Here is a 13,688-nt window from a genome sequence, read left to right on the forward strand (position 1 = left end):
AAAAGAAGGCCTAGGCCTTTCTTGTTATGTTCTGGCCTTCTTATCTCTAATCACAGAGGCTGTTTTTGCTAACAATGGCTTTGCTGAAAAAGCCTGTTGTTTCATATTGGAGTTACTAAAAAATAACCACGTTAGTCTAAAACCTAGGGAAAAAGTCTATCACTATACATTACTTTTATAAACAGGCTTTCTGTTTTTAACCCTGGACTGTTTCTGCAAACTCACATGTTATTAAAACACCTATACAAAGGAATGTGTCTTCAGATAGACTTGTCTTTTCAAGTGTTTATTCCTTTCCAAAACTTTCACCTCTATTTATTAAGAAAAAAAAAAGGGGGGGGGGGATTGACAACAAACTTTTTCTCTCTGATCCAGTGTTTTACAAAAGAAGGAAAATATAAACTGTCACTAAAAACCTGTGCTTTAAACCTGAGGTGCTTCTGCATGATTTTTTATTGAAACACATGCAAAAGGGATGTGTCTACAGGAAAACTTTTAAAAATTGTCTGTTACTAAAAGCTTATGGTTTTAACTTTTATAAAAAACCCAATGTAAAAGGGCAACATGGTGAAAAAAATGCTGGGGGTCTGTTTCTTTAGATAAGAATAAGACACTTACAAGGGAGGGGAGAGGAGGGGGAGAGAAGGGAGTTGGCTCTTGTTTAAAATCTTGGGACCATAGGATTGGTTCAGGAAAATGAATTATATGAGGCTGCTGTAGAACAAACTCTGATTGGTCCAATCCAATGGCGCTGATAACAAGCCTGAAAGTTTCTGAACTGAGTAGTTGCCTCATTCTACAGAAAGACAGAAAAGGTAAAGATTCTGTCTCTCTCTGATTCAACCATGTGCTCTCAATCTTTGCCCTTTGCAAAGGGGGCTTTCTTGTCCCTTTTCTTGTTTTCTTGCCCTGTTCTTTCTCTCTCTGACCTTTTTATTTTTTTTAAATACCTACACTGGTGTTGAATGCTTTTTTAGTCACTTTTTTTTACCATGTGCTTACTAAACAGGCTTTGCCCTAGTACATTTTCTTTTTAAATCTAGTTTTTAATGTTTTTAAATGCTTTTTTTAAACCTACATTGGTATTGAATGCTTTTTTTTTATTCACTTTTTTACCAGGTGCTTTGACTTTACCAGACTTTGCCTTAGTAAATTCCCTTTTAAAACCTATCTTATTGTTTTTAATATTATTTAATGTTTTAAAGACTTTTTTCTTAACCTACTCTAATAGTACATAGTTTAATTGTGTTTTTCTTAGCCACTCTTTATAGTTTTTACCAGGTGCTTACTAAACAGGCTTTGCCTTAGTAAATTTCCTTTTTAAACTTAGTTTTCAATATTTTTTAACTTTTTTCTTAATCCACCCTGATAGTTAATACACCTTTTATATTTATCTCAAATTTTTCTATTCTTTAATAGCATACCAAACTAGGCCTTTACCATCATCTCTCTTTTCTTGAATAACTTACCTCTCTTCTTTCAACCTTTCTTTTTTATTTTTAAAGTCTCTCACGCTAGTCTTTCAACCTTTTTCTCTCAATGTTTCCAACACAAACATACACAACACTTCCCCTATTCAAACACATACACACACAAATTTCAAAATGGCCAACTGCCAAACTTCGGTGCCAACGGAAATGGGGTGGGAAGGCAGGACAAAAGTCCCAAATAGGGTATGGAAACCTGTCAAAATGCACGGTGATGAATACTATCGAGGGATATACTACTCCTGTGTGTCTTGTAACAGCTTTTTACAGTCTGTGCTCTGTTTTCCCTGCTGCATTGGGCCACGGAGAGTAAAGCACCTGTGGAGGCTGATCCCAATGGCGGCATGGTGCTGCTCAAAAAGGAGAAGCCGGAAATGGAGCCAAGAGGCCAGTGGAGTAATAAAATGCAGTTTATGCTCTCCATGGCTGGGGAGATCATCGGCCTGGGCAATGTCTGGAGATTCCCTTATCTCTATTACAAAAATGGAGGAGGTAAGTCCATAAAGCCCCGGCTGTGTGAGATGTTGGCCCAGGAATATGCGCACCAGAGGAGGCACTTTCATCCGTTCATATATACACATCGATACATACAGACCATGCCTACCCCCCGTACCTCCAGTGAAGCAATCACACAGTGAGGTAAGCTGGACTGTGGGAGACAATCTCACTCAGAATGGATGCTCAGAGTAGCTCTGCCGGATGGAGAGGAGCATTCCAGCTTTCAGTAGGCTTCCCGTTTTAATAATGGATGAACCTCTAGGTTTGCCATTTGTATAGGCAGCCAACAGGTGAGATGCTTATCTAAAACACAGCTGAATTATCAGAACCTTTGGGGGCTCCCTCCGCCAGGGAACCCACTCTGTCAGTTCCCCCACCCAACAGTCCCTGGGACCCTTCCTCCCCAGCCTCCATTCCTCCTCCTCCCAGCTATTCCCAAGCTGTCTCTGATCACAGCTGATCTTTTGGCAGGGGAAAACACTTTGTTGCTGTTATTTAACAAGGACAAGTGCAGAGTCCTGCACTTAGGACAGAAGAATCCCATGCACTGCTACAGACTAGGGACCGAATGGCTAATAGCAGTTCTGCAGAAAAAGACCTAGGGGTTACAGTGGATGAGAAGCTGGATATGAGTCAACAGCGTGCCCTTTTTGCCAAGAAGGCTAACTGCATTTTGGGCTGTATAAGTAGGGGCATTGCCCGCTGATCGAGGGACGTGATCATACCCTTCTTTTCAACGTTGGCGAGGCCTCATCTGAAGTACCATGTCCAGTTTTGGGCCCCACACTACAAGAAGGATGTGGAAAAATTGGAAAGAATCCAGCGGAGAGCAACAAAAATGATTAGGGGGCTGGAGCACATGGCTTATGAGGAGAGGCTGAGGGAACTGTGATTGTTCATTCTGCAGAAGAGAAGAATGAGGGGGGATCTGGATAGCTGCTTTCAACTAGGCTTGATAAAGCCCTAGCTGGGATGATTTAGTTGGGATGTGTCCAGCTTTGAGCAGGGGGTTGGACTAGATGACCTCCTGAGGTCCCTTCCATCTCTGATATTCTATTACCTCCTTCAGGGCTTGGGCTCCTCCTCAAGGGCACCTGGACAGCTGCCCCCTATCCTGTATGTTCTGTGACCCAGGCGATGCTCCCGTCCACACTAAACTCACCCTTCAGGCCTGACTGGCCCATGATTGTAGCCTTTCTCCCAGTACTTTGGTATTTCTGGTAATCAGGGATCAGGAAAAACTTATCCAAACAGAGGTGTGTTGTCCCCAGTGAATTCTAAAGCAGAGTAAGGTCACTGGATTTTCAAAGCAAAAGGGCAAGGCACTTGTTCTGGGGGTAAAGATGAATTTGAGGAGCTTCAGGAGGGTGTGCCTGAGAGGATGAGAAAGGAAAGGACAGCGCTACCTCTACCTCTTCCCCAATAATAGATCTATAAGTAGCTAACCCCTGGCCAGGGGAACATTCCTACAGAAAAAGAACAGGAGTACTTGTGGCACCTTAGAGACTAACAGATTTATTTGAGCATAAGCTTTCATGGGCTAAAACTCACTTCATCGGATGAGCTTATGCTCAAATTAATTTGTTAGTCTCTAAGATGCTACAAGTACTCCTGTTCTTTTTGCAGATGCAGACTAACACAGCTACCACTCTGAAACTAATTCCCACAGAGAGAGTCCATCCCCCTTTACTGCTGCTTCTAGTGTGACTTGCTTAATTCCTTATTACAGTAAAACTGCAGTAAGATCTTTTACATGGTTAAAAATGAGATTTTCTAGTGACCGTAAAATGAAACGGAGTGAGGGGGAGATAACTGAACATCACGAGTTGGTTTATAAAAATGGTTAGACTTTGGTTTATTAAGGAAAACTAAAATAATATAGTCCTGCAAGGTATTAAGAGCACACCTTGTTCTCCCATTCCATGGGCAGGTCCTGAGATAATGTTTACAGTCCTATATACCACTCTCCCTTTGACTTCCCATTCAGTAAAGGCCAGGATACAGTGACCTTGCATTTGGGTCTCTTCTGCCAGGTGAAGCAGGAGTATCAGGACTGATAATCCTTGCAGTCTCTATCATGACCAGTGTAACTGAAAAAGCTACTTGCATACATTCTGTTGCATTAAAAATTACTAAATTATTTGCCTCAATGGTTATTTCTAATGTAGCTGTAACATATCAGGCTGTGATCTTGTTAGATCTCTCAAGCTGGCCACAGCTAGGTCTGGGCAAAATTTGGCTGGGAGACTACCACAGAAAATTCAAGATGCTACAGAAAGTGGTTTTCATATTCTAGTACAAAGCACCCTTCTCATTGAGAACCAATGGCTCAGAACTGTGTTGAGGGGTCGCTGATCACTTGTACAGTCATGAAAGCTTCCATGTCATTTTTTGCAAAAATAGATGTTAACCCTAGTATCATGGCTAGCACTTTAGGAACTTCAGAATGGAAAGAAGCTTTATAAATGTAAGATGGCACTTTTAGAAATGATTATTCATTAAATTGATCAGCCACTAGGACAGAATCAGAAAACAGGGTATGGGATCTCCGGAAGGATTCATCTAATCAAGTACTGGATAATACTGTTGTCTCCAAAGAACTCTGACTGAAGGTCTTTTATGTGGCTGTAAAAGGAGCAGCTGCCTTCAGCTGAATACGTACAGGATCCATGTTTCCTACTTCATGAACTTGGACTGATCCTAGATATGAAGGGTCTGCTGGCTCTACGTCCTCTGCAACTATAATACATCCGTGTTTAGGGAACATTTTGATGTTGCTCTTTATTTTAACATTACTGACATAAGAACAAGGAGAAATGTTCTTTATTTAGACCCAATTGTTAATTATCCTTCATGGGAAGGAATGTGGGTCTCCATGACTGTTTTTGACAAGGGAGAAACAGATCTAAGAAGAACCAGATTTGCTTTTGAGAGAAGGAACCCAAATCTTTATTCCAAACATCTGTGATTTTGTCAGAGGACTGGGGCAAAGGATGGGAATATATTAACTTTTATCATTTGTTCTTTGTGTCTGAGGCCCTGAGGGCTGTTGTTTCAACCAGGAGGAGAATGGCATTTGCTTGCCATATATCTGCCATTAGACTGGGGTGGGTAGGTTCTGAAGTGTGGAGTCCAGCTGCTCTCTTTGGAAAGGCAAATTAGGAGATGGGCGAAGGAAAGGCTGGAGATCCTGGCAGCAGTTTAGAATCAACTGGAGAGAGCTGTCCTGTGACTGCTTGGTAAGGAGGACCCAGTTTGGATACAATAAGATTTCCTCTTATCTTCCCAAAACTTTGCTCAAACTGGTTTTAAAGGCTGAAAAATATAGTTAACATTTATTTTCTGTGGCTTTTTTGGTCTTCTTGCCGTTCTCCTCTTCCAGGTTCTGGCCAGGACCAGACGCGGCACTGCTGAAATAGCATGAGAACAGGGATGATGGGGTATTTCCAGGACAAGAAGAAGAAAGCCGAGAGGCTGTTCTCTTGCAAGATCTGCACAGTTTTGCAGGCCCACCAGGTCCATTTAGTTCGGATAGGCATTTACATTGAAGGGTGTTTACCTGAGCCTTGATGGTACATCTCACTTCTTAGTGTGCCTGGTAATGAGTAATTATGATAATATCGAGTAGTAAAGATTCCTCCATTTGCTACCCTCTCTCTCTCTCTCTCTGCAGGTGCCTTCTTTATCCCCTACCTCATCTTCCTCTTCACCTGTGGGATCCCAGTGTTCTTCCTGGAGACAGCGCTAGGGCAGTACACCAGCCAGGGAGGGGTCACCGCCTGGCGGAAGATCTGCCCTCTCTTTGAAGGTGAGTCAATGAATGGGTTTCTCGGGTCCACGATGGAATTTCTGGGTCTCATGGGTTTTTGTGTGAAAAATTTCAAAACATCTATTTCTTGTTCTGAAGCAGAACAAAAACAAATGATAAAACCTTGACTTTTTTTGTGAAATGGAATTCTTGTTTTCTGGACAGCTCTACTTTAAAACTGCAGACAATTAATATCACAACTATCCTGAAGTTTTATGATCTTCATTTTACAGAGAGGGAAACTGAGGCACAGAAAGATTAAGTGATTTGCTCAGAGTGGCATTTGCTGATATTGGCAGAGCCAGGATTAGAAGCTACCTCCTAGAATCATAGAAGATTAGGGTTGGAAGGGACCTCAGGAGGTCATCTAGTCCAACCCCCTGCTCAAAGCAGGACCAACCCCAGCTAAATCATCCCAGCCAGGGGTTTGTCAAGCTGGGCCTTAAAAAACAATAAGGATGGAGATTCCAGCACCTTCTTGACCCTATGCTTTTGCTCTGACCCACTGTTTGGGCGTGGGATGTAATTAGCAGTGAAAACCCTTTTTATTTCTGATTTCTCCACCATGATGAACCACATCTGGATCGCCCACCCTCAACCTGAGTCTTACAGGATTCTTTGGTGAACCAAATTGCTCATTAATCTGCCCCGCCTGCAAGTCCAGTGGGATGGCCTATGGCACTATTTGAAGCTAAAGTCTGATCTATTTGGGGCTAGCCTGGGGCCATTTCCCTTTCCCTCTTAGGAATTGGATACGCCTCACAAGTCATCGAATCCTATCTGAATATCAACTACATCGTCAGCCTGTCCTGGGCTATCTTCTACCTGTTCAGCTCCTTTACTGCTGTGCTTCCCTGGGCCACCTGTAATAATCCTTGGAACTCAGGTACAGCTTCAGCTAGTCTCTTTCTGGAAAGAGGATCTGGGTTTGAAAACTTTCCATCAAAACTGCTTTTTGACAGAAAATTGAGTATTTGACTAAACATATTTTTTGCACTGTTTGCTTTATGTGGAAAATTTTGAATTTTCATTGAAATATTCAGCTGAAAACTACAATATTTTGATTTCAATATGCAGTTGTGGGCCAAATGGGTGTTGTTTGGTTTCCTCATGTGCAGGGCTGGATTTACACCTTGCATGTCCCTAGGCAGGGTCTGCACACCTTCCCTGGTGTCTAGGCAGCTGCGGGTCCCCCTAGCTCCAAGCTCCCCACCCCCACCTGCAGGGGCTTGGAGCTCCAGAGTCTCCTGCCACCCAGGACTTGGCACTCTGGGGTCCCCCACTGCCTATGGAGGCTGGGAGCAGCACCCCCCTCCATGGCAGCCAGGAGCAGCAGGGTCCCCCAACCATTTGTGGCAGCTCGGAGATCCGGAGCCCCGATTGCCAGGAAGAATCTGGGAGCTGTGGGGTGATTCCCAGCCACCCGCAGCAGTTGGAAGCTGTGGCAGATTAGCCACTGGGCCAACAGGACCCATGTCCAGGGGTCCTGGTCAACTGGGGGCCCCCGGAAAAATGGGCACTCCGGTGCCCTGACCTGTTCTGCTGCCTGCCCCGGCACTCCCCATACCCACCTGGTGCTCTTGATGGGGAGCAAGAGAAGCCCCCTGCATCCTGACCCCTCTCCCCAACAGGAGTAGCGGGGTAAGCCCCTGTACTCTGACCCCATTTCCCCAGCAGGAGTGCAGGGGTGGAAGTGGGAGGGACTGCAGATGTAAGGGGTGAGGCGTATCCCCCACTTGCTCTGGCCCACAGCCCCACAAACCCCTTATCCACTTCTGGCCGGGAGCTCCAGGGATCCCCACTGTTTGGCAGCAGATGGGAACTGTGGGGTACCCCCACAGTGGCTTGGAGCGCCTAACCATTGCGGGCAGTGAGGGTATTGTCACTTTTAACTTTTAGGCATCCCTCCACCACAGACCCCGCACTGCCCCAACACATACATACCTCCCTCACCCTCCCACTTCCCAGCACCCCTCCACAATCCCCCCACTACCCAGAGCCTCTCCACAACCCCCCAGAGACCTGCTCTGCCCCCTGACTGCACTCACCAGCCCCACTAGAAGGTAACTGTGTCTGCTGGGCTGAGTGAGGAGTGATCCAGCAGAGCTGCATGGCTGTCTCTCGCTCAGCCGACTCTGGCCCCACCCTTGCTGGGACCTGGGAGTGATAAAAATTTAATTTTTATGCATCCCTAGTTATGTGCCTACTGAGCCTAATGTGAAATCTAGCCCTGCTCATGTGCCCATTCACCTCTATGGACTGGGCTCCCCAGTGTCATAAACAGATAGCTAAGGGTTAATGTTCTTTTACCTATAAAGGGTTAACAAAGGGAACCAAACACCTGACCAGAGGACCAATCAGGAAATAAGACTTTTTCAAATCTGGGTGGAGAGAAGTTTTGGGTGTGAGTCCTTTGTTCTTGGTCTGTTCTCTTTCTGGGCTCTGAGAGTGACCACAGGAATCTCCAGGCTTTCTAATCTTCTGTTTCCAAGTTGTAAGTACAAGGATAGTAAGACAATAGGTTTATATTGGGTTTTTTTGTATTTACATGTGTGTAGTTGCTGGAATGTGTTAAATTGTATTCTTTTTGGATAAGGCTGTTTATTCATTTTTTTCCTTTAAGTAGTTGACCCTGTATATTGTTACCTTGATACAGAGACCATTTTATGTCTTTTTCTTTCGTTTTATATAAAGCTTTCTTTTTAAGACCTGTTTAAGTGTTTTTCACTGGTTAAGGCTAAGAAACAAAGGGAGGGGGAACATCTCTTTGTGTTAGAGTTACAAAGCCTGACTTTGCATACCATCTGGGTGAGGGGAGAGAGAGATTTGATCTCTCGGTACTTGTGTTTCAAGGACTTGAAGCAGGGAGTATCCTAGGGTCCCCAGAGCGGGGAAATCTGGGAGGAGGTAAAGAGGGGGAAGGGAAATGGTTTATTCCCCTTTGTTGTGAGACTCAAGGAATCTGGGTCTTGGGGTCCCCTGGGAAGGTTTGGGGGGACCAGAGGGTATCAGGCCTTAAAATTCCTGATTGATGGCAGCGCTATCAGATCTAAGCTAGTAATTAAGCTTTGGAGGTTTCATGCTAGGTTCTCATGTTCTGAACTCGAAGGTTCAGATCTGAGTAGGAAAGTTATGACACCCAGTTAGACTACTTCTCTCATGATGCACCATGGCCAGGATGCAACAGCCTCCTGCCACCATGAGGAGAGACCATGGTGCATCATGAGTCAGGCAGTCTGACTGGGGAACTCAGCTCATAGTGGGAGCGTGCGGCAGCCAAACTACAACTCCTATGCAGGGGCAGCTTCAGGCACCAGCACGCCAAGCATGTGCCTAGGGCGGCAAGCCACGGGCGGCGCTCTGCTGGTCCCCACAAGGGCAGCAGGCAGGCTGCTTTCGGCAGCATGCCTGCGGAGGGTCCGCTGGTCTCACAGCTTCAGTGGCCCTCCCGCAGACTGCCGCCAAATCTGCGGGACCTGGGACCTTCCACAGGCAAGCCACCGAAGGCAGCCTGCCTGCCATGCTTGGGGCGGCAAAATACCTAGAGTCGCCCCTGCTCCTATGGCAGCCTTTCTGAACCAAAATGTTTTGGTTTTCGATTTTTCATGGGAAATTCAAAACTTTTCAGCAGCAAAAACCCATTTTCAGACCAGCTTTAGTCTGGAGTCCTCACCCCACTCTAAGCCATGGAAGGAGCTTTTCACTGGAGCTTGCACTGCCCTTATCTAGTGTAACGGGGTACAGCACAAACCACTCACTGCACCTCAGACCCTCAAGCATCTGGGCCAGCCTCCGTCACAGCAGAGAACTGTTTGTTCAGTCAGTCTTTGGCTTACTCAGGCCAGGTCCCTGCTAGGAGTGCATGGTCAGTATAGCTGCACCAACGTACTGTGCAGGCAAAGCCCATCTCATGTGGTTGCAGCTTATACTGGCAAAATTGTGCTTTGTCCAGTATTGCTTTTTCCACCTCTTGTTCCCTGAGTAAAATAAGCTTTCCTGGCAAAATTCTTAGTCTCAAATCAAGGTTGGATGTTTTTCTGAAAGATTTGCTCTGGGGATTATTTTGGGGAAGGTCTATGGCTTGCGTCATCTAGGAGGCCAGACTGGATGGTTGCAGTGGTCCCTTCTGCCCATGGAATCTGGATTTATGAAAGTTCCCTTCTCCATGTTCAGTTGACTCACAGTCCTTCCCTTGCCATACCCCTGACAAGGGTCACTCCCTTCCCCAAAGGAGGATCCAACTCTCACAGCTCCACAAGCAGAGCTTTATTTGTGGGGAAAGCCAGGGAAATTCCTCTCTGAGCTATCTCTTAATATTAAGTAACTTCCCAGCCTGGGTAACCATCGTCGCTGCCCCGCAGTACCCTGCATTCCACAGCCATCTGGGTTCTATTCAGTAAGGAGCCTCCACTTTCCCCATCCCTCTTACTGTTCCTGGCCTAGGATTCTGGCAGGGGTAGGAGGAGAGTGATGTTTTACAGGGCAACATGAAGTGTTTGTTTGCAGCTGGAGTGAACAGGGAGGAGGCGGGAGGGAGCACAAAGGCTGAGAAGCACAAGAATTCTCCAGGCTCACCGACTTGCTTCCTCCGCTGTAGGTCGCTGAGTGGACTTTCTGAATCACTCTAACATGGAGAACTGGACAGCGCCTGCTAATGCCACCTCCCCCATTACTGAATTCTGGGAGTACGTACCCCAGTTTCAGACTCTTTTCTCCTCAAGAGGTCACTGCAGTGTGTGAATACTCCAAATGGAGTCTCTGAAAGGCCACATCTCGGAGCCCAGGACTGTGGCACATCACACATCATGGGGCACATGAGTACACTCCCTGCACATGCAAACTTGCATACTGACAGGGCACACTGACTGACAGAAATCCATGGGGCACATGGGCACTCCCAAGACACATGCTGTCTCACCCCATGCACCACAGAGCCCCAGAGGTTGGACATTAACCCTTACTGAGAACACATGCATGTACGCACACAGACACTTCTTTCTGACATGGCAGATGCACTCAGCACCCGCAGGCTGTGGATACACAGGGCCTGAACACATGTTGGCAGGGCTACCCTGCCGACACCTAGCGGGCACGCATGTACGCACACCAAGTGTGATGATCTATCTAGAGCGGGAGGCCAAGTGGGAGGGGGCTGGAAGAGATTCTGCAAAGATGCTCTGCGGTGAAGCAGGAAGAGACAAAGTAGCTTTTCCCCTTATTCTAATTGAGTTCCTTGTTCAGTGTTAGAGGAAAGCAACTTTTTCTGTGATTCTTTACTGCTGGGCACCTATGCACCCCGTGAAAACACCCAGAAGGCAAACAGGAGTGCTGACAGGAGTAATGCTGCAGAATACACTGTAGGGAATCGTCCAGCACCGGCCCTCAGGGGGCTTGAACAATATGGGAGTTGTAATTCTAAGGACTGGCACTCACAACCGTGCCCCCTCCCAATCTAGGGAAGTGACAGGAAGCAAGTGGGAATCAGGGGCTCAATCACAATAGCATGTTTTCATCCATTGCTTTCAAAGAGCTTTGCAAAGGTGATCAGTATCCATTATCCCACTTAGCCTATCTGGGTATGTCTACACAGCAACTAGACACTCACGGCTGGCCTGTGCCAGGAGACTCGGGCTTGCAGGTCTGTTTCATTGCTGTGTAGAACCCAGGCTCCAGCCCAAGCCTGGACGTCTAGAACCGTTCGGGGTGGGAGGGTCCCTGATTCTGGGCTCCAGCCCAAGCTCAGGAATCTACATTGCAATGAAACAGCCCCACAGCCCACCCCGCACAAGCCTGACTCAGCTGGCACAGGCCAGCTGTGGGTTTTTCTTTGCTGTGTCTCAGCTTCCCCATTGGTGAAGTGACTTGTAGAATGCCACAGGATGAGTCAGAGGAAGAACTGTATCAGACTCCCGTGCCATGGGTCCATCCACCAATAGCTACAAAAACCATTGTGATTTCAGTACAACATTGCTGGCTACAAGGGAGCCCCTAGAGTTCTGGGGGGAGGTTTGGCCGGGAGGACATAGAGTTGTCATAGATATTAGGCTGCAGACTGCAGGCTCACATGGTCTCTGTTACACTGTGTCTACACTCTGAACGGGAGTGTGTGGTCCCAGCTCTTGTAGATATACTGATGCCAGCTCTCATCTGAGCTAGCATGCTTAAAAGAGTAGAAATAGCAGTGTACCCATGGTAGCATGGGCAAAGACAGCATCGTGCTGGATGCCCTGAGTACAAACCCTCCTGAACTCCATGGGCATGTAGTGGGGGCTGCTAGCACAAGCCACCCCTGCTACCACGACTACACTGCTATTGTCAGTATGCTAACTCAGGTGAGGGGGAGGGCGAGTATGGCTGGGTGAAGTGGGAATCACCCCCTCCCTCCCCTACTCATCATGTAGACCTAGCCTTAGGGAGCCTGGGTGCTGAGGGGAACCTGTAGGGATGAATGAGGGCCATAACCATAAGAGTTCCCGGAGAGAGCCATAGAACATGGGGTGGTTGGAGGAAACAAAGTAGCCAGCAGGTGATTAGAAGCTTTTGATGCTACTGGGAGGGCTGCAGGGGCAGCTGCTGATGGAGTGTGGCCTGTGAGGCAGCCAAAGGGATGGCAGTGATGTGAGATCGGGAGTGACTGTGCTGTGAATGGTTAGGGGCTGCAGTGGGGCTATTGAGGGCTTTGGCAGAATTGGAGAGCCCAGACTGATTAAAGGGTGAGGTGGAACTGCGGGGGCCAGGCTGCGAGGGGATCCCAGAGACACCTAAGGCATTATGGTGACCAAGAAGACAGTATTGCTGTCAGGGCTAGGGTGACTGGAAGCAGGAGTGATGGGGGAGATTGAGCAGCTGTGCTATGGGATGTGTATGAAAACTCTGGGCGAGGGGCGGCTGGAAGAGTCAAGTCTGGGATGTTAACCTCTCTCACCTCCTGCACTGTCAGGAAGCAGGTCCTGGGACTCACAGACGGTATTCACAATCTGGGCACTGTGCGCTGGGAGCTGGCTCTCTGCCTCCTGTTCGACTGGGTCATCTGCTACTTCTGCATCTGGAAAGGAATCAAGTCCACAGGCAAAGTAAGAGCAAACTCTGCATCCTTAGTCCCTAAACCTCCTCCTAGCTGCCATTATATCTCTTTTCCACCTTCTTAGCCTTCTCCATGCTACAGAGAGAGGAGAAGAAGAAAGGAGGCAGGGAACACACAAGACATAGGACTGTACTCAGATTGGCATGGGTGGGTGCAACTGCATTGAAGTCACAGCTGCTTACGCTGGGTCTGAATTTAGTCCATTATGAGAAGAGCAAAGAAAGTCAATCAGAGGGGAGACACGGGAAAGATCTTAGAGGAAATGATAAAGTCCTAGACCAGCATGGTCCACTGTAATGGGGAAACCTTGTGAAAGACGCTGCTTCACCATTAGCAACACACAATCATCCAGTTGCTGATGCACAGTCCCCAAGTGGTCTGGTGGCTTTTGCAACATTGGCCTGTTTTAGTGTCAAATCTCCAGTCACCAATAATAATTAAACACCAGAGCTGAGTGAATATCCCACTAGAAATAATCTCCTTAGGGGGTTCATCGTGGTTACCTCTCGCTTCCTCATTATTTGTAATTGCTCAGTTTGGTGGTTTTCTGTCTTTTTTCTTTAACCCAATGGATTGCTCACAAACAGGACTCTGCTGTGAGCATTCCACACTCAATACTGAAAATGTGAGCTGGGCTGGCTGGTTGTGATTGCATAAGTCACATGTTACTGTTTCTATTCCTGGATTGGATGAGCATAACATATTTCACATAGGAGGCTTAAAGAAGCCACTCAGGCTTCAGTGGTGCAGGGCTGGAGTATAACCCCCCCAAGCAGCAGCGAGGGTGGGTTATACAACTCAGGGTTAGTCT

At 46.9% G+C, this 13,688-nt stretch overlaps 1 pseudogene; it reads left to right on the plus strand.

The window, feature by feature from the left end:
* Positions 1-1,773: 1,773 nt before the first annotated feature.
* LOC127031632 (sodium- and chloride-dependent betaine transporter-like) overlaps positions 1,774-13,688 on the plus strand; it is a 47,130-nt pseudogene continuing 35,215 nt past the window's right edge.

Source organism: Gopherus flavomarginatus, chromosome 1 (genome assembly GCF_025201925.1).
Source record: "Gopherus flavomarginatus isolate rGopFla2 chromosome 1, rGopFla2.mat.asm, whole genome shotgun sequence".
Taxonomy (NCBI): Eukaryota; Metazoa; Chordata; order Testudines; family Testudinidae; genus Gopherus; species Gopherus flavomarginatus.